The sequence below is a fragment of the Streptopelia decaocto genome (genome assembly GCF_964273445.1).
Source record: "Streptopelia decaocto genome assembly, chromosome: 14".
NCBI lineage: Eukaryota > Metazoa > Chordata > Aves > Columbiformes > Columbidae > Streptopelia > Streptopelia decaocto.
In genome coordinates this window covers 3,105,442-3,123,262 of record NC_138669.1, presented here as the reverse complement: position 1 = coordinate 3,123,262, position 17,821 = coordinate 3,105,442, and the positions used below count along the sequence as shown (strand labels likewise).

The window sequence follows — 17,821 nt, the reverse complement described above, 5'->3', positions numbered from 1 at the left end:
AAATTGTTCTTCTAGATTCATGGAAAGCTCAAAATTTGAAGCCAAGTTCTTCTGCAGATAATTAAAAATATTTTGGTTTGGCCACTTTATCTCTAGTTCCAGATCATCCCTCCCTCTCCAACGAGCTCCTTCCTAGCAGTGGGAATGAGATATGATCAAGAAAAAAGTGAAACAGCAAGTAAAAAAAAAAAAATAAAATAAAATAAATCTCTTTGGAGCCAATGTTGGTAATAGAAAAATGTAAGTGCCTCATCCCTTTCTCCTCCCAACTGTTCCACTCCTCACAATATTAGCAGTTCTTTAAGGAAAGCCCCCGCCCCGTATTTTCACTATATATTTCCAGTAAACACACAACACAGCACAGAAATACATTCTTTTTCCTATCAATATTTCAACGTGGGCTTCCCTAAAAAAAAAGACCTTCTGTGCCAAGCAGTCCTCCCCCACATCAGTGTGCTTGGAAACACGCTGCTCTACCCAGTGGAACATCAGCGAGGAGCAGAACAAATCTGGTGGGGGTCCCCAGACATGGATACAGCGGCCACTGAGCTCCCATCAATAGCTGGAGAGCTGGGTCTTGGGGTTCGGGGGACACGGCCGCAGCCACAAAGGGCTTTGCTTTAGCAGGACACAAGCTCAGCTTACACATTTCTTTAGGAGCAAGCCAGAGCATTAAAGCTGGACTAACTCCTCCACGTGGATCTTGTGCAAAGCTGCTCCTTAAGCCCAACTCCCAGCTCAAGTCAGCAGGACTTGGAGGCGTTTTAGAAAACCTTATTCTAGAAGAACTGCAGAACAAATGCTCTTTTCTATATCTGCTCCACACAGTTCCCTCAAGGCTGCCGCTTCTCTGCATTAAACTGTCCTTGCCTGGGTAGATTTTAAAATCCAGAACTTATGTGGATTGTTTTTACGTTCACTACAAGTTTGAGGTTTTTCCTCCCCTCTCCATTTTGACTCCCGGCATCCTGCTCACTGCCCGGGCTCTCAGGGCAGCCCAGCTCCGCTCCGCCTCCACATCCACGGGCAGAACGGGCTCCTCTGCCCCCAGTTCGAGGTGCAGCTCCAGACTGGGCGCTGGGTGAACCTTCCAGCCCACCCTGGCTTTCCAAGGGTGAAACCTCAGGTTTGCCTCCAGCTTTCAGCTTGATTGGGGAATCAGTAAAAAGAGCCCCCCTGAGCTCTTGGCCATCCGCTTGCCACACAGAGAAGGGAGAGGGACATTTCAGATGGTTTGAACTTGAAAATCTAACTGTGGTTTTGAATCAAGCTAAAAATCAGAAATTAAGTTCAGGGCTCAATTTCGAGCTACACACCAAAACAAGCCATCCCTTTTTAACTTGGCGCAACAGAGAAAACCATTCACCAGCCTGTACATCTGCAGAGGGCACACACTGATTGTACCGATTCATTTTCTTCCTTAGATGAGGACTGTGTGCATCAAAGCTCTCCCCTCCGCTCCCCACCCACTGTACCCGAGACAGCACAGACAGCGGCTCCAGGCGGCACATGGGACTCTCGAGATGATGCTTGAAGACAAGGACATTTTATTCCTTCAAGAATCCATCACACACCACTCCCCTCTCCCCTTTGCTCTCCCAAAGAAAAGTATCTGCTCACAAAATCTATCTCTAGCATCAAAGGAGCAGCAGGATCCCTGCCCTCAGGCAAAGAAAGGAAGATCAGAACGGGATTTCTGTGCAAACACGAACCGAATCCCAACTTCCCTCACATGAGAGCAGCCCCATCCTCTGAGCCAGGCAGTTTAACATCCGAGGGAAGGCATGCAACAGCTCTGATTATGTGGAACAAAAATTAATTGAGGGCATAAGTCTCCGATTTGGCTCTCCATTTATTTTTTCCACAGCACATTATATGTGAGCATGGGTTGCAGTGCAGACACCTGCAGGGAAAGCAGCCTGACCCATCAGTGACAGTGACATTACCTTGTATTTATTTCTCCGGCTAAAGCTTCCGTTTTCTATTGGCCCTGCAAGAGAGAGCTGTGTGGCACCTTCCAAAACCGCATCCCCCTTCCTGACATTTTAAACTATGTGTTTAGGGATCTGTAATTTGAAAAGCGACAATTTTTTCCCCCAAAACAGGATTTAAAATAAGATACAGGGGAAAAACAAAGCTACTTTCCAACACGATCTCAAAACCACCATTTTAAGAGCCCACACCCTTCCCTTAAGATAGAAATTAAAGCCCTATTCGCCTGCACCCCAGTCTTTCTAACAGAAATCCTCCCATTGTTTAAAGCCTGGGAACGGCTCTACCCTGGCACAGCAGCAGGTAGATAAGCGCCTGGGTTTTCATGTACAGCTCGGGGGCACCACAAGCCGCACCAGCGTGGGGTGTTGCAGAGGTCGGGCTTTTGCAGGCTCCCAGGGGATACCTGCTCTCGTTGTCACCCCTGTGTGACGCACCGGAGGTGACAGTGACAGCAGGCATCCCACCTGCCCCCATACAGTTCCACAGCCCCCATGGCTGTGCCTTTCTGCAGCAGGCTGGGGACACAGCATCCCCACGGGGAGCTACCATCCCATGGGATTACATTCCTCTATTTTTGATTTTTTTTGGTTTCTTCGCCATCAGAAGAGAGTCCTGCCTACCTCTTCTTTTTCTAAGGCAAAGGAGTGATTCTGGCAGTGTTATGGCACCACGTGACAATGCCAGCGAAGCCACCAGAACAACAATCAGATGGGAGAAAAGGACAACCCATGTCAGGATCACACTGTGAGATGATGCTGGTATGCAAGAGCAGACTTGTCCCTGCACATCCGTGCTGCAGTTTGCTACACCAGCGTTAACACCAAGAGATCCTGCCAAGCTGGACACCCAGCCCATAGCACACAGCGATCCAAGAGCAGGTCCAGCAGGATGCACCAGGTCGTGCGGAAGGCAGGAGAGGTCCCCAGAACAGCAGAGCACAGGAGCAAACCCCATGTAGCCCACTAGCACCAGGCATTTGTCCCCAGCCACGGGACAGATGTCACCAGCTGGGCACAACCACCACCCAGGTGCCACGGCCAAACATGCCAAACAGCTCATCCCTGCACTGAGAGAGGTTTTGAGGAATACTGATTTTGTGGGCAATTTAAGAGAGGATGCTCTTCCCAACTAATTGATTCATCCTTTTAAAACGGCAGTTGTATTTAATTTTTGCTAACAAAATGCTTTCAACTCTAATGCTTGTGGACACTACTATAACTATTCCAACAACCCTCAAAAGAACCAAGTGACACAAAAAGGTGCCCTCTGACCCATCCTGCATCCATCAGGGAGCCTGTGTGTCTACTCAGGATGGTGCTGCCCACCTCCCTCTGCTGTGCAGGGACCAGCAGGGTGCCCGTGGGTTCTGCTGGGAGAATAAAGAGGTGATACTTTGGGAAAAACAAATTATGCATGCTATAGCATGGGATGTTTTCCTCCATATGGCTCAAACATCTGGATTTGTTATCTAAGGCATAGCCCTCATATCTCGATGAATCGCACGATAACTGACTTATTCCACTGCTAAACCATGCACATCACCCCTCCACTTGAAAAAAATCACCCTCCTGTCCATCTAAGCCTTTGCAGGTCAAGGTCAGCCACCAGAATGTGAGAGAAGCATCCCAAGCCTGTATGGATTCTGTAGGGTACCAGTATCAGCCCATTCACAACAATGGCCATACAGATCAGCACCACAGGACTGTTTCCCCTTGAAGCTGCAGGAATATTATAAGTGCATCTTCTAGAAAGTTGAACCATTACACTTTAAGAGGACAAAGGCTCCTTAAAATGCAGATGAGCAGAAACCCTGCAGGGGAAGAGGCTGCTGCTGGCGGGGCTTGGCTGAGGAAAAGCATCTCAACAGCCCCACCACCACCTCTTGCTTCCACCTCTGCCCAAGCACAGTTCCAGAGTCACCAGCCTTATCTTAGATACAAGCCATCAGATTGAAGCAAAATGTTTTGCTAGCAAAATGCTAACAAACTGTTAGCACAGCTTTCTGCAGCGCCAACATCACCAGTTTCAGCCTTAAATCAGACGCTCGGAGCAGCCTGCCACTGCCTTGCTTGCGAGGCAGATTCTGTGTTTCTAAAGTACCTTATTTTTAGGCGCAGTTATCAACCCGCACATCACCATACGTGCCCTACTTTCTGTGTTTTCTGCATCTACTCTTGGCCACAGAGATGGTACACTGGCTTCCGACAATACAGTTGCTCTGACATTCAGTTTCATCAAATATTTACCAGTTCTTATTTTGAAAATAGATTTTGGACACTTCACTATGAACTCAGTACTAGAATTGCTGGTGCTGCTCTCTCCTCTTCATCAGTCTAGTTCTTACTTTGCTTCTGCCATTTCTGGGATTACAAGCACTTGGGCTCTGCTGCCAGAGACCAAGGAGAATCTCGTCCATCCATGAGCACAAAGTTCAGCCACCTTCTGCTGTCTCAACGTGCAGCCATGTCTGGATGTGCAAACAGCCAGACCTGCCCAGCAGAGAGACTTTTCCCAAAGATATTGAGATTTAAGGGCCAGAACTCAGCTGTTAGAACAGCTGCTCTTCAGGGAGACTTGCAAGAGCTTCCCAGGCACAGGCACCCATCCTGCTATTCAGTACGTACCTCAGCTGAGTATTTGTTCTGAGAAGCAGTTTTATTTGGATGACAAAAAACAAAAAAAAAGAACCAGTGTTCTGGTAGTGAAAGTCAAATTTGGGTAGCAGGGCCATCTTAAAGCCAGAAATCTGATCGGATCCAGACATGGTGGAGATGGTCCTTCTGCATCCTGCTAACAGATCCCACCAGCTGCTTTGGTGGGTTAAGCAAGTCAGCAAGCAAAGCCCACCCAGTACAAAATCCCTCTTAATTTCACATGCCAGATGAATTCTTGCTCAAGACCTCAGTAATGAAAAGCCAAGCCACACGCAAATCCCCAAATCTCAGTTTAGCACTAGAACGAAGAGAAAATAATGGTGGGTGTTACTAGACACCTCACAGCCAGCACAGGGCTCGTGTATTCCTTGGTCTTTCTCCTCAGATGGGGATTTGAGCTTTGAGCTGCTGAGCAAGTAATCGAGCAGAACTTGTGGCTGTGAAATGCTGCCAACATCCAACATTGCCACATGGAGCCACTGTAGAGCAAAGCCTCGTACCTGGGGTTCTCCCCATGTGCATCCTCAGAGATGCCGTGACTGTGCCATAACATCACACGGGGCAGTCGGGATGACATGAGGGCAGCTGGCACCGATGAGCTGTGCATCTCCAGCCTTCCCTCCTAGACTGTCCCCTCTCTTCCAGAAATGCCCAACCTGCACCTCCCCGCCCTTCCAGCTCAAGGGCGAAGCCCCTCACCTACAGTGGGGAGGCAAGAGCTACCAAGCAAACTCACTAGGGAGGTCTCTTGGTAACACAGGGTGAGAGAACAGGAGGGGAAAACCGCTGCCAGCTTGTTTGTGTGCACTTAGGGTGGCATTTCCAACACTGTAATTGTTGCATAATGAATTTAGCAACGGAGTTCAAGAGCTATGATTCATTCAGGCCAAAAAAAACATGAGTCAGCCTCCAAAGAATCATGAGATGTTAAAATTATATGCATTTAACTCGAGCTTGACGAATCCGAAGGAGCAGTGTAACAGCAGAGTGTCTCAGCACAACTCGAAACACCATGCAAATGTACCCACTCCTCCGCCCAGCCGACGCAAGACGAGAGCAGCACGAGAGCAGCGCCTAAGTCTGCCGCTGCAAATAATCCACGCCTGCCACCCAGGCCTGGCTCAGGTTATCAGCCCCAGCTCAGAAAAAGGCACCCGATGCTGCCTCTTACCCAGTGCTCGCCCTGACTCACAGAGAATGGTGATAAGGTCCCATCCAGCCTAAGAAAAGACCTTTGCGCAATCTCAACACAGACATCTGGGAGGACGAGCGCTCGGGATGCTCGATTCACTGGGTGGGACCAGCAGAAAGCAGAGGATGGGGAGGAGAGCAGAGGTGGGCGCGGGATGCTGTCGAGGTGGGACATCAAACTGCAGAGGTGCGGCTGGGAAGGGAGCGCAGGGATGGAGCTGGACACAGGACAGATTTATTACAGAAAAGGATGCCTAAGTGAAGGAGCGTGTGTAGATTGCCGGGAGGTGATGCAGAGAAGATGGGAAAGGAAGAGGATGGAAAGCAAAGATGGAAAGCAAAGATGGAAAAAAGATGTTTTCCTAGCTCTGTTGGGTGATCTGGCTTAAGTTATAGCCCGTATTCTGTGCTTACAGAGCTTGCGGATATGGAAAGGAAAGTTATTTTGAAGTGAGATAAGGTGCGAATTCAAAGCAGAACAACTATTCTGGGTTAACTCCCCAGGTGGCTGCTTATTCTAGGGTGACAGTACCTTTTCCTAGTTTAATTCCCTTTAAAAATAGATTAGGCCAATGGTTCTGATCTGCAAAGCCACAATAGCTGGCCTGCTGCTTTTAGAGCATCCCTAATTAGAGCCTAGATAAGGACACGGTGGGCTCCACGATGCAGATTTGACAGCCCGAATTTGGAAATATGATATTAACCTAAACCAGAGAGAAACAAGTGCCCGCAGGAGGGTCTGCACAGACCTGGCTTGGTACAGCTATTCCACCTCAGCAGGGACAGCCTGTGCAACACACCCTGCTAACCAGAAACCAAACAGCACGAGATGGAACCCATGATCTGCACTTTGCATGCAACCAAAAGCCTTCTTATAAAGCCATTTTTGTTTGAGATTCATTTGAATTTACCATTTATCAAGCTTCCACTTGGTCTCATTAATCACAGCCTATCAAGCTCTTTCAAATGCAAACAGAAATGCAACTGTACTTCTGGGTTTATCCTTCTCCTGCTGGAATGACGGAAGGCTACGAATCAGGAATGCCAACCCACCTGTCTCCTGCTTTTCAGCCCCTTCTCATGGGATGAAATCAGCTGACTATTCTGAAAAAAAAATAAACCAAAGCACACTGGTCTATTTCCCTGCTAGCTAGCAACATCCAAGGGCAGAAAACAATGTGTTGTGCAGGAGAAAGAGCATCCCTGGGAAAGCTGAGGGCAGAGGCAGATACGCTGTGCTGGCAGTACCGGTACCTGCAGCAGCACGGGGATGCTGTCCCTGGAAGCAGAGGAGGCCAAGCCACCTTTATCAAAGGCTTTGCATTTCTTACCCAGGCCTCTGGAGCCAGAGATCTCACAGCTCACCTTAATCCATGTCAGATGATATACCATTTGTTTCCTTTGTATGGATATTAAAGCTTAGCTTTCCTCAAGCTATTCATTTCTTTTTCCTTGGTACCTGCATGGATATTAACCCCAGTACCAACATGCTGCTGTGAAGCTTGCAAGGAAAAGGTCCATTAGGAAGAACCACATAACTCTGAAAATGACATTTGCAAAGGTGCCAAGGGCTGCCCCCAATGTTAGACTTGGTCCAGCATCATCGTTTCTCACTGATTAATGCTTTCCTGCTTTGCCTTGAGACTTGTGGTGCAGTATTCACCCCTCTCCCCTCCTTTTCCTCCCAAAGTCTGGCAGGTTTTTTCTGCTGCCCTTCATCTGCACTCTTTGCTCAAGCCAAGAGCTGCACTAACTCCCTGAAGAGGGAACTATCCTGATTTCAGAGGGGAAGCTGCAGACAGCCAGTGATTCACATCCACAATTACCGGTCCCTTACGCTGAGCAGGACCTGGCACAGGAGCGGCTCTGGCTTACTCAGACCTGGAGTCTGATCGCTCCTGGGTACCGTGATTCTGCTGCCAGCAAAGCAGCTCTGCCCAGCTGCCCTTTCAGGAGCGCCCCCTTCAAAAAAAAAGAAGTTAAAAATATAGCATATATATAGATATATATATATATATATAAAGGAAAACCATGTTGGATGGCAAAAAGTGACAGTTTACAAGGGAACGTGGCTTAAACAAGACTTTGGCAAGGAGCACAGCTGGTGTCAACCGGCAGCACAGGCAGAACGGTGCTGTCGAGATGAATGAGCAAGGGAGCACGTGGAAAGGAGATGAGGAGAGACAAGTAGATTAATAGAAGACGACAGATTTCTCGTAAGATTGCGATAAGCCTCTTTAAACTTCCCTAAAGGATGAGCCAGCTGGCAAGGCCATCCTAGGAGGTGGTGTAACTCGACTAACAGCCTTGCAAAAAGCCAACAGCTGACCCCTTTCACACATCCCCGCTCACTCCTGCAGCTCTTTAAGCAAGGAGGGCTGAACGTGCTGTGCCTGGATGCTTCTGCACCAGCACTCACCTGCAATTACAGCTGCCAGGCCTGAATTATTTTCAGGAAGCAGTGGGGTCGGGCTGACCGTTAGTGCTGGTGGAGCGTTCAGTCCCATCCTGCTCTCCTGGCCCCAACCAGCATGTTTTGTTGCCCACACAGGGGCTAATCCTGACCCGTGTCCCAGCGCTTGGCCACGGAGCTGCTGGGCACATAAGTCACTCCTGAAAACGGCTTTGCCAAAGCGGGGATGGGAAAGGCAAGGTGATGAGTGGGGCTCCAGCATCACGCGTTCACATCCTTCCTAATTCGGGATCCCTGGCAGAGCCAAGTCTCCAGAACATTGCACCCTGGTGAGCAGTTTCACCCTCTGAGGAGGAAGAGGAGAGAGCTGTCCAGAGAGGAAGACAAGCTTGAAATGTTAAGATTTTCATGCTTTTTTTTAAGGGATAATTGCTTCAAAACCTGCTGAAGGTGCAGAAGAGGCAGGCACAGGTATTCCTAAGAGAAAGTTTACAATGCCCCCTCTTTCCAGGGCCACAACAAAAACCCGTCAGTATTTGAAACTGGAGGTATCACCTGGTGCAGCTGAGGGTTTCAGAGTGTAGAACAGCAGCAGCCAGTTTGTTTGATATCGAGCAAGTTTTTCTTCTTAGACCAATTAGCTGGTGATATAATTTGCCCACTAAGGTCACTGAATCACCATTTAGCAGTTTCAAAGCAGACAAGATGAACTGCAGACCAATTTTCCCCCTCCAGCTCAATGAGTGATTCAAAATGCAGTTAATGATAGTGGTTCTTAAGTGTCTCACAGAGGATTTGAGAGGGTAATTTATTGCCCAAAAAGAGACTGACCTCTTTCACGCCAAAGAAGCTCAGCTTGTGAAGATGTAGGACCTGATTTTGCTATCTTAATTCATAACCATTAAATACCTGAGAGCTGCCAAACTTGAGTCAGACACAGGAAAAAGCAAAAAGAAGCAGCAGACTCAAAATCAGGTTAAGGAAGGTTACAGCTAAAACCCACTTTGTCACCAGCAGCCAGAAGACCTCCTTAAGGATGTGGATAAGAAACGAATAACATACCCAGAAGACTTTTAACACAAACCCTGCGTTTTCACGAGTTTATATAAGATAAAAATGAGAAATGCCCTCATTCACAAAAGCGTCATTATTTGTCAACCTCGGGCTCTGTAATCAGTAAACACTGGTTGGTATTTTTATTCTTACTGGATGAAATGTGCCTAGAGGCAACAGGCGTTTTATAAATTATTAAACCAAGAGAAAATAAGGTTCCAACAAAGTGGCTGCAGAAGCGACACAGAAGTACCAAGGAGCCGGTACAATTGGTACCAGCACACTCACACAGAGTCATTTTTCCAGCAACGACAGACTCAACAAGAAGACATTGTTAGAAATGGGCAGCCTGGGCACGTGGTCTTGATGGCAAAAAGAAGATGCAGTATCTCAGCATTTCATCACATCCACCACAGATATCTGAAGTTCAACACTTTCAACCTTATTTTTCCTTATGAAATAGTCACTTATGTTTTCCAGTCAGAAAGAAAAGAAGCACTTTTTAACCTCATGAGGCATCTTAGGACATGAAGCAAAACCCATAAAAATAATGTAAGAAGCACATTTTCAATACCATCCACAGCTTTCGGTCTAACCCGTAGCATAGAGATTAAACAAGGAAGTGAAAAACATAAACAAAAAAGTATTCTTCATATTCAGTGTCTCACAACGAACATGATCCCCCACCAGATTAAACTCAGTTTCAGCCAGAACAACCCCTTCTGCTTTCTGCAATAACAGCACTTGGCCCTTCCACATCTGTGACAGAGCACCTACGGGTAACGGCAGGGCTCGGGACACTGGCACAGGGAAAGCTGGGGCAGCCGCAGCAGCCGCCTCTCCCGAGGTTCCCCAAGCATTTATTTGGGAACATAAACTCAAATTGAGAAGGTTCTTTTTTTAAAAAAACAGGTTTATGAGCCCTATGCTCTCCTTGACTATCTGTGAGAAGCCACACTTACTGCTACTCCATTGTAGCTTGAAGCATCCTCCTCTTCCTTGAACAGCTATCACAGCAAAGATCTTTTCACGGTAAGTGAGCAAAGATATGAACGTGAACGTGTTGGCTTGTCAACGGAGTCACCTGAAAGCATCTCTCCCACCAGTGACGCCTCAGAGTGGAGCTGGAGAAGGGCTGAAGTTCAGGCTGAAGTTCACCTGGTCTGCCAGTATCTGAAGGAGACTCTCTCCGAGAAAGACCTTCATCTCACACACTTGCAATCCTGATACCATTTCAGGAATTACAGTTGCTTATATTTATGCTACCTCCTGTATATCTCTTCCACACCCAAATAATGCAAAAAGGAGAGGATTTCTAAATACAGTAAGGCAAATCCACTAACAAACAAACATGAGAAACTCATACTTCAGCGTCTTGGGTTTCACATGATGACCCACAGCACAAACGTGTAATTAAACACTAACGCCAGTCGTTCAATGGGGTAAAAACTGCGTTCAAGAGGTAATTGCCTCCTCATCATCAGATGCGTCCAGTATCAGGTTTGCAGATTTACCGAAGGATTAGCCGGGTTCCCGATGCTTCCCTGGAAGGCAGCGGGCTACGGTATCGAACCGCCTCTCGCCAGCCCGGGCTGGGATTGCACAGGGCTGGAGTTACCGAAACTCCGCGCCGTGATTGCAGCCGCTGTCCTGGGCGCGCCGGGGACCCCGCTCCGCGGCCCCGGACACGGATATACACACCCACCCGCTCCCGTAGAAGGAGATCGGGGACCCCGCCGCCGCGCCCGCAGCACCCGCTGCCCCTCCGGGCCCCGCTCCCCGCTGCCGCCCGCCCCGGCCCCGGTTCCGCACTCACCCGCGGCAGCTCCGCGCGGCGCAGCGGGCCCGGCGGGCAGAGCAGAGCCGGCAGCGCCGCCGCGCAGCCCCGCTCCCCGCTCCCGCCCGCCTCCGGCTGCGGCCGCAGCTCCGCCCCGGGGTGGAGCCGCGGAGGAGCCGCGGAACCGACGCGCCGCAACCCCCCCGCCCCGAGCCCGCCCCGGCAGGTGGAAGGCGCGGAGCGGAGGAGCATCCCCGGGGATGTTGCAAGAGCGGCTCGTTCGGATCCCCTCCCTCCCGCGGTGCGGGGAGGGCCCTTGCAAAACCAGGGCTTGTCCGCACCTGGAGGGGGGTGGGGCTGTTTGTGTGTGTGTGTATAATTAAAATAAATAAATATTTTTTAAAAACAGTCTCCAAATTGTGGTGGAAGGTTGCAGCCGCGCCTCGGCCTTCCTGAGGCTGCCGAGTGTGGCTGTAGATAAGGTTTGCCCTGGCTCCTGGCTGGGCGCAAGATGCGGGATGCTGCTGCCTGCGCTGAAGTTGGACGGTTTGGGGAGGATATCCGGGTTAGAAACCGTTTTGCCCTTTTTTCTGAGTAAATAGCCGGGCCCGGCAGCAGGTTCCTGTTTGCCACGGAATGAGCTGATGCTAGGGACGGGGTCCCAGAGCATTTTTTTAGGAGAAAATAAAAGAAACTAAAAGCCACCCCCAACTCTAGTGTAACGTGGTTTTAAAGCACGGTGGGTGATGCTGAAAACAAACGCCATTCCTGAAGTATGCCTCATGCCCATTTCATAGACAGACGAAGAGAGGCAGATGGGAGCCTTTGCCCACAGTCAAAACCAGTCACCGGAGCTGGGAGAGAAGCCAAGAAGCCTCCTGGGCCAGGGAGCGGCACTCGGGAGCCCACACTCACCCTGCATGGGCTGGGAGTGGAGCAGAGAGGGTTCCTCATGCTGCTGTCAGATATTGTGTCTGGGATCAGTTGCCTTTTCCGGGGTGAAATAGGTTTCGGAAGGTTTGGAGGATTAATCACCATCGTCCTCATTTCTCCTTGGGAAAGGGCCTCCACCCAGACCTAACAGATCAATAGGGACACAGCTCTGGCAATCGCACTGTGGGGTTTCATTAAAACATTCTAGATCACAAATGCCTTTTTGTTTTGACATGTGACTTGCTCCTTTGAACAGGAGGATGTGTAGGCAAGTGTTTATAGGTAACAAACGTGGACCTTTGCAATTGTGCATGAGTGTGAAAGAGCATCCAGAGTGTCTGGTTGAGGTTGGAGTTTACTCTGACGAATGCTGAGGAACTCTGTCCAGAATTCACATATTACTGCTGCAACATGGCAGAACCATGTCCTAAGAGTCATCAAGTGACACATGGAGATGTGCTTTAACCATACAAACTTGTCTTATTGTTGCATTTGTACATGCAAAAATCTGGAAAACAAAGCTGATGAGAAACAATCCATGTCCTCCTTGCTGGATCCACAGATGTGTAGGTGTAGGATGGGAGGACTAAGAAAATACTCAGCCAAGTTAAATGTTAGTTACGGATCTGGGACTAGACTTAGATCCTCACTAGCCAGACACCTTGGCAGCCCTGGGCTTTGCAGGCAGGAGGAGGATTTCCAAGGCTTGAGTCTGGCATCAGAGCCCTGGCCCAGGGCACCAGAGAGCTGAGCAACTCTGCACCAGTCTCTGAAGTCCATAATTCAGTTGTCTGTTTATTTAAAATATGTTGTAAGCACAGCTGCTTTCTGAGGCAAGTATGCTAATGATGGGGGAGTCACATAAACAAACTGGCTCCCTGCCAGACCAGTGAGTCAGCGTAAAAAGCTGAAATGCATCTTGATACTTGGAGGATAAAAAAACCCCACAAAACACCACCTCATTTTCCATTAAAATTTGGGTATGAGCACCATGATTGGGAAGATAAGGCCAGACACCACATCAGCAGGGTCTTGTGGTGCCCAGAGCCCACAGTGCAGAAGGTGGAGATCTTCAGGGCAGAGGGGGGTGAGCGCATTACAGAGCCCCCAAGGGCGTCCGCATCATTCTCATTTTTGCTGGCAAATCAAAGCTCTTGATTCTGTTGCCAATACAAAGATTTGGAGCTAGAATAAAAACACAATTTGTTTGTTTTCTAATGCAGGCAAGATTCACTGCATCAAGTTTTCTTTTTTGTACAAATGAAACATATTATAAAGACTTTTTTTTTTCCTTAAAAAAAAGCTACTTCAAAAGTGAAGTTCCTTAAAAAGCACTACTAAAACATCCAGCATTTTCAAAGACCCAGCTCACATCATCTCCACTCTCATCCAGTGTTCAATCCAATTTCACAGCTAGTTTTGGTCCCTCAAATTCCTTTCTTTACCAAGTTCATACTTCATTGGAAAGATTTAACCCAGCTATAAGAACAGGATTTTTTCTCTTGAGCTTTTATAACAAATAAGTTACCCAGCAGTCAAACTGAATGCTGGCAACTGAGTCTTCTGGATTAACCAAACAGGTGGGAAGCTGCAACGATTGAAGGACACTGAACAGAACCCGTAACTTGGACACAGAGAAAGAGCTTCCAGTCTTGGGCTGTGCTGGGGGTTTAAAATGCAGAAAGGAGGGGAGAGTAAAAATCAGGTCCTTGTTCTGCAGGTATACAGAATGTGTGCCAGTACATATGTGTCCCAGCAGTCCAACAAGTTATCCAAGTGCATCCTCACTGCCACAGAAAAATTGAGGCTTGGAATAGCACCAGTGGCAGTTTGTGCCTTGTGAATACACCAAAAGGAAAAACATGAATTGATCAGCCTCCAATATTTGTGCAACTCATCCTTATCAAAGGCTGCCACTCATTGCTCCTCTTTTCCTGGAGGTGCAAAGGCCAGCTCTCCACAGCAAAGGTTCCAGCTCAGCCGCAGCTCTGACCCAGAGCCACGCTCAGCCTGAGCACCCAGGGCTTTCCCAGAAGGGCCATTTGCAAACACAAAAGCCAGGAGCAGCTTTGGAGAGTAAACCCCTCCAAACGCATAAAGAGCCAGGACCAGGTTTGACCTGGGGAAGATTTCATGCCTTGACAGGGAAGAAATATTGCAGTTAATGGGCAAAGATCCACGGCTTGCAAGATTAGGAGTTAAAATCCCTGTGGTTTGGAGCTGGCTGCCTGCCCAGTGCCGAGTGTGAAACTGTTCCCGTTATTGACAGTATGTTCCCCCTCATCCTCTGCTTTTGGCTGAAGGAATGGGCATCTCTCACCCCACCTCATCGCTGCTTGTACCAAGAGCTTTCACTAGAGGTACCTGCAGTGCCCTTGTCTCATGGTATGCCCAGGGGGTCATTTGAGTACTTGGCATGAAATCCTATGGGGTCTTGCTATGGGGTCAGAGGGAAGGGGAGCTTTGTTTGGGCGGTGCTTTTCTCCTCCCAACCCTGCACAGACACTGCAGTAACAAGCCAGATTTCCATTGCAGCGGAGCAGAACCCACCTGAGCAGCAGCAGACCTGCAGTGGCAGCGGCTCTAATCTCACCATTAATCCTTACATCTCTCCTAATGCTTCAAGTCCCCTGCTGTGTGGCCTCCCTGCTGCTGCAGCAGAGCAGAGGAACATGTGGGGTCAGTGCAGTCTCCAGGGAAAGGTCACCTGGACAGCACAGAACTTCTTTCTGCCTGCAATTTGGGCGCTGAAAACCTTTTATGTGATCGCAGCCCTGCATCTCCAGCCCTCAGACTGCAGTTAATGCCTGCTACCTTCTTCACAGTAGGCTGGGAAGTTTAATTAGAAAGATTCTCTCAAGGTGCAAACTTTTCATCTGGCTGGAAATTTTGAAGGTCAGAAATGAGCCAGTTTAACTGAATATCTTCGTGCCTATGAGAAGCTGAGGGGAAGATGTTTTAAAGGCTAGGTACAACTTACAGTCACGACATAAACAAACAGCACACTTCTGGTACTGCAAAAGCTCCTTGTACTGGCGTATTAGCAATAGATGTTGTCTTAAGGAGTTTGAAAGTGATAGCAACTCGTTATGAGAGGAACCTCAAAAAACAGCCTCCAAAAGGACTTTGAATCAGAAGGAAGACCCTCTGGCTACCTGAAAACAGCCCTAGGGAAAGTGTCAAAGGCTTTTAGAAATGAAATATCACATTAGGCAAAGCTAGATGCTCCTAAAGCATCTAGGTGTGGGACTTCACTGAAGGGTGGTTCAGCTTTTAGATAAAACAATGCTATTTTATTTGTAGCCATGTCCACTCCCTTCCCTTGACTGAAATAAGCCGTCACTCCTGAGAATGTCCTGAATTTCCCAGTTTCTGGCCTTGAAGAAATCATCCAGCTCATAATGCTTTGTGGAACAGGCTGGGTCCTTAACCCGTGTTTCACAAAGCTGATAGAAACTTGGAAAATAATTGCCAGGCTCCCATTCTGCAGGCTGGGGGCTACACCTACAGAAAGCAAAGGCTTGCCCAAAAACCCAGAGCAGGGCCGTACTAGCAAGCCTGGTGCATCAGAAAGTGGGGTTTACACCACCCTAAGAAACACCTACAGTACTACACATTTCCCTAACCTCTGGCTTCTTCAATCCATTAAAAGAATTACTTTTTGCACCTTGTATGGAAATAGTCCAGACCCAACAATATATTCCTAGGTCACAAGAACGTAACAGCATTATTAAGTTTAGTGGTAAATACAAAGAGCAACGCTGATTTTGAAAGCAGATAATTGTGATGGTTAGAGGGAGGGTCAGAGCACTACCAGAGTAGAAACATGACATTTTCTACTCAGCTATCACATACTGCATCCACTAAAGGGCCTTCCACCTTCTATTGGACACACACTCCTCGGCAATGAAAATATCTCCTGTGCACTGCACCTACAACTCATCAGTGCTTTGTCATAGTCTGCGAGCTTTTTCCCCAGTTTAAGCAAATATTGTACATGGATCTGGTTTACCCTAAACGCACAGAACATTTAGCCATCAAATCCCCTGTGGCATTCAGGTATTTGACAAGCTGCCGTGTATAAGGCTGTGCCTGGCATTTCTGTTTAGGTACACAAGTGTTTGATGTAATTTTGAATCCAGTCTCAGAAACTTGGCCTCAGAGCCCCATGGAACAGAAAAACTGCAAACAGGTTTCCTGAATCATGACCTGAAGTCCTTGGTTTGGTCTGGCACTTGCATGACATAACCCTTGAGATGAACCAGCCACACTACATCTTGACCCCCGCTCAGTCCCACAGTGCTGCTGTCTGAGCAGCTTCATCTCCAGTTTCCAGATGAGTTCATTCATGGGGAGTTTCTCTCCATCCATTCTCACGGCTCTGGTGCTGTCAGTCAGGTTCTGCTCCTTTCCTGGGAGCAACCACACTGTTTTCCTGGACCAGCACCCCAAAGAGCAGCCCACGAAGGGCCAGCATCACCCCTTTTGACTCTAAGTCAGTGTACCAGGAAGCCATACCTGGCTGGTCTGACTGCAGGGATGCTCCAAGTCCATCACATCTTGACCACCTGCAAAGGAAAAGAATATAAGGAAAGTTCTAAGGCTGGAGCTACGGCTCAGCACCTGGGCAGCACATGTGCCTGCACTGTTGGGAAACAGAGATCCTGACAGTTCATACATCTTTAACGATGCTGCCCAGCAGACTACACATCTGATAGCTGAAGGCACAAAAGCCTCACCCAGAGCAGGGGTGTCAGAAGCCTTTGTCCATCTTTCAGGGCCAGATCTAGTTTCTACAGTTAATGAAAGTTCCCCCTGTTGGTTTTCACAGGACTGGACTCAGGGCCTGAGCAGCTGCATGCAAGGACAGTTACAGCTGGTATATACAGCTGTGAGAATCAGAGGGCAGATCACAGGGACTTAAACACAGATACTGCATGTTTAGGACTTTCTCCTCCATAAGAAGGGCAGCTTTATGGGTCAGGTTCCCTAACGATGATGCTACAGATGCAAGACGCTGTTGCAGCTGCACTCAGATAACCCAGGTTATGTTGTTTGGCCAGGGGTCTGTTCTCAACAGCATCAGGGTTCAGCCCATCACACACGTCCAGTGTTTCCAAACAAGGATGGGGTTTTTGCTCTTGAAACCCATTAACAAACATATAAATAATCAGCAATTAAGAACAGTGAGAACTAAGCAACACCAAACACATCAGGAGGCACGAGAAGCTTAGGTCTTTATCAGATAAAGTTACTTAATATCAGAAATACAGACTCAAGGTTAAGGTATCTGGCCTCAATTGCATATTCAGTATTACACAACTCACACAGTGCTAAAAGTAACACCGAGGATTTTTTTCCCCCCCACACACATACCCCAAGGCGTTGAGACCTGTTTTAATGATGTATCAAAATGACCTAATGGAGCAGAACAAACCCCATGTGTAAACAGTTCTGGGAACAAACAAGTCACTCCTGCCCCAAACTCAGGTTTTATTTTGCAGCATCCCAGACTTTTCCTACTCTGACCTTTTAGCAAAACCAGAAGAAAGTCACCTCCTTAGTGAGCACGCAGTCCAGGAATGGCTGTGCGTCTATTGTAGATCACTATTTTTCTAATTGCTTTTACATGTATTCCAGATAACTGGCTTTGTTAATGTTATAAAATGAGTGAAAGGCCATCCATCTTCCCTTTGAGATCCTAATGGGTAAGCAAAGCTCAAAGACAACAACTTCAGTAGGAAAAGTGCTGATAACAACATACATTGTGCTACAGTAGTTGCAATGAGAAAAACTGATTCTAAT

The 17,821-nt window shown here is 48.0% G+C and overlaps 1 protein-coding gene across 1 annotated transcript in view; it reads right to left on the bottom strand.

The window, feature by feature from the left end:
* The window catches only part of PPP1R16B (protein phosphatase 1 regulatory subunit 16B), a 60,168-nt gene extending 48,936 nt beyond the window's left edge, over positions 1–11,232 (bottom strand). Inside the window, exon 1 of the mRNA XM_082065399.1 lies at positions 11,123–11,232. The gene's annotated coding sequence lies outside the window, so the exon portion shown is untranslated. The remainder of the gene's footprint in view (positions 1–11,122) is intronic.
* Positions 11,233–17,821: the final 6,589 nt, after the last annotated feature.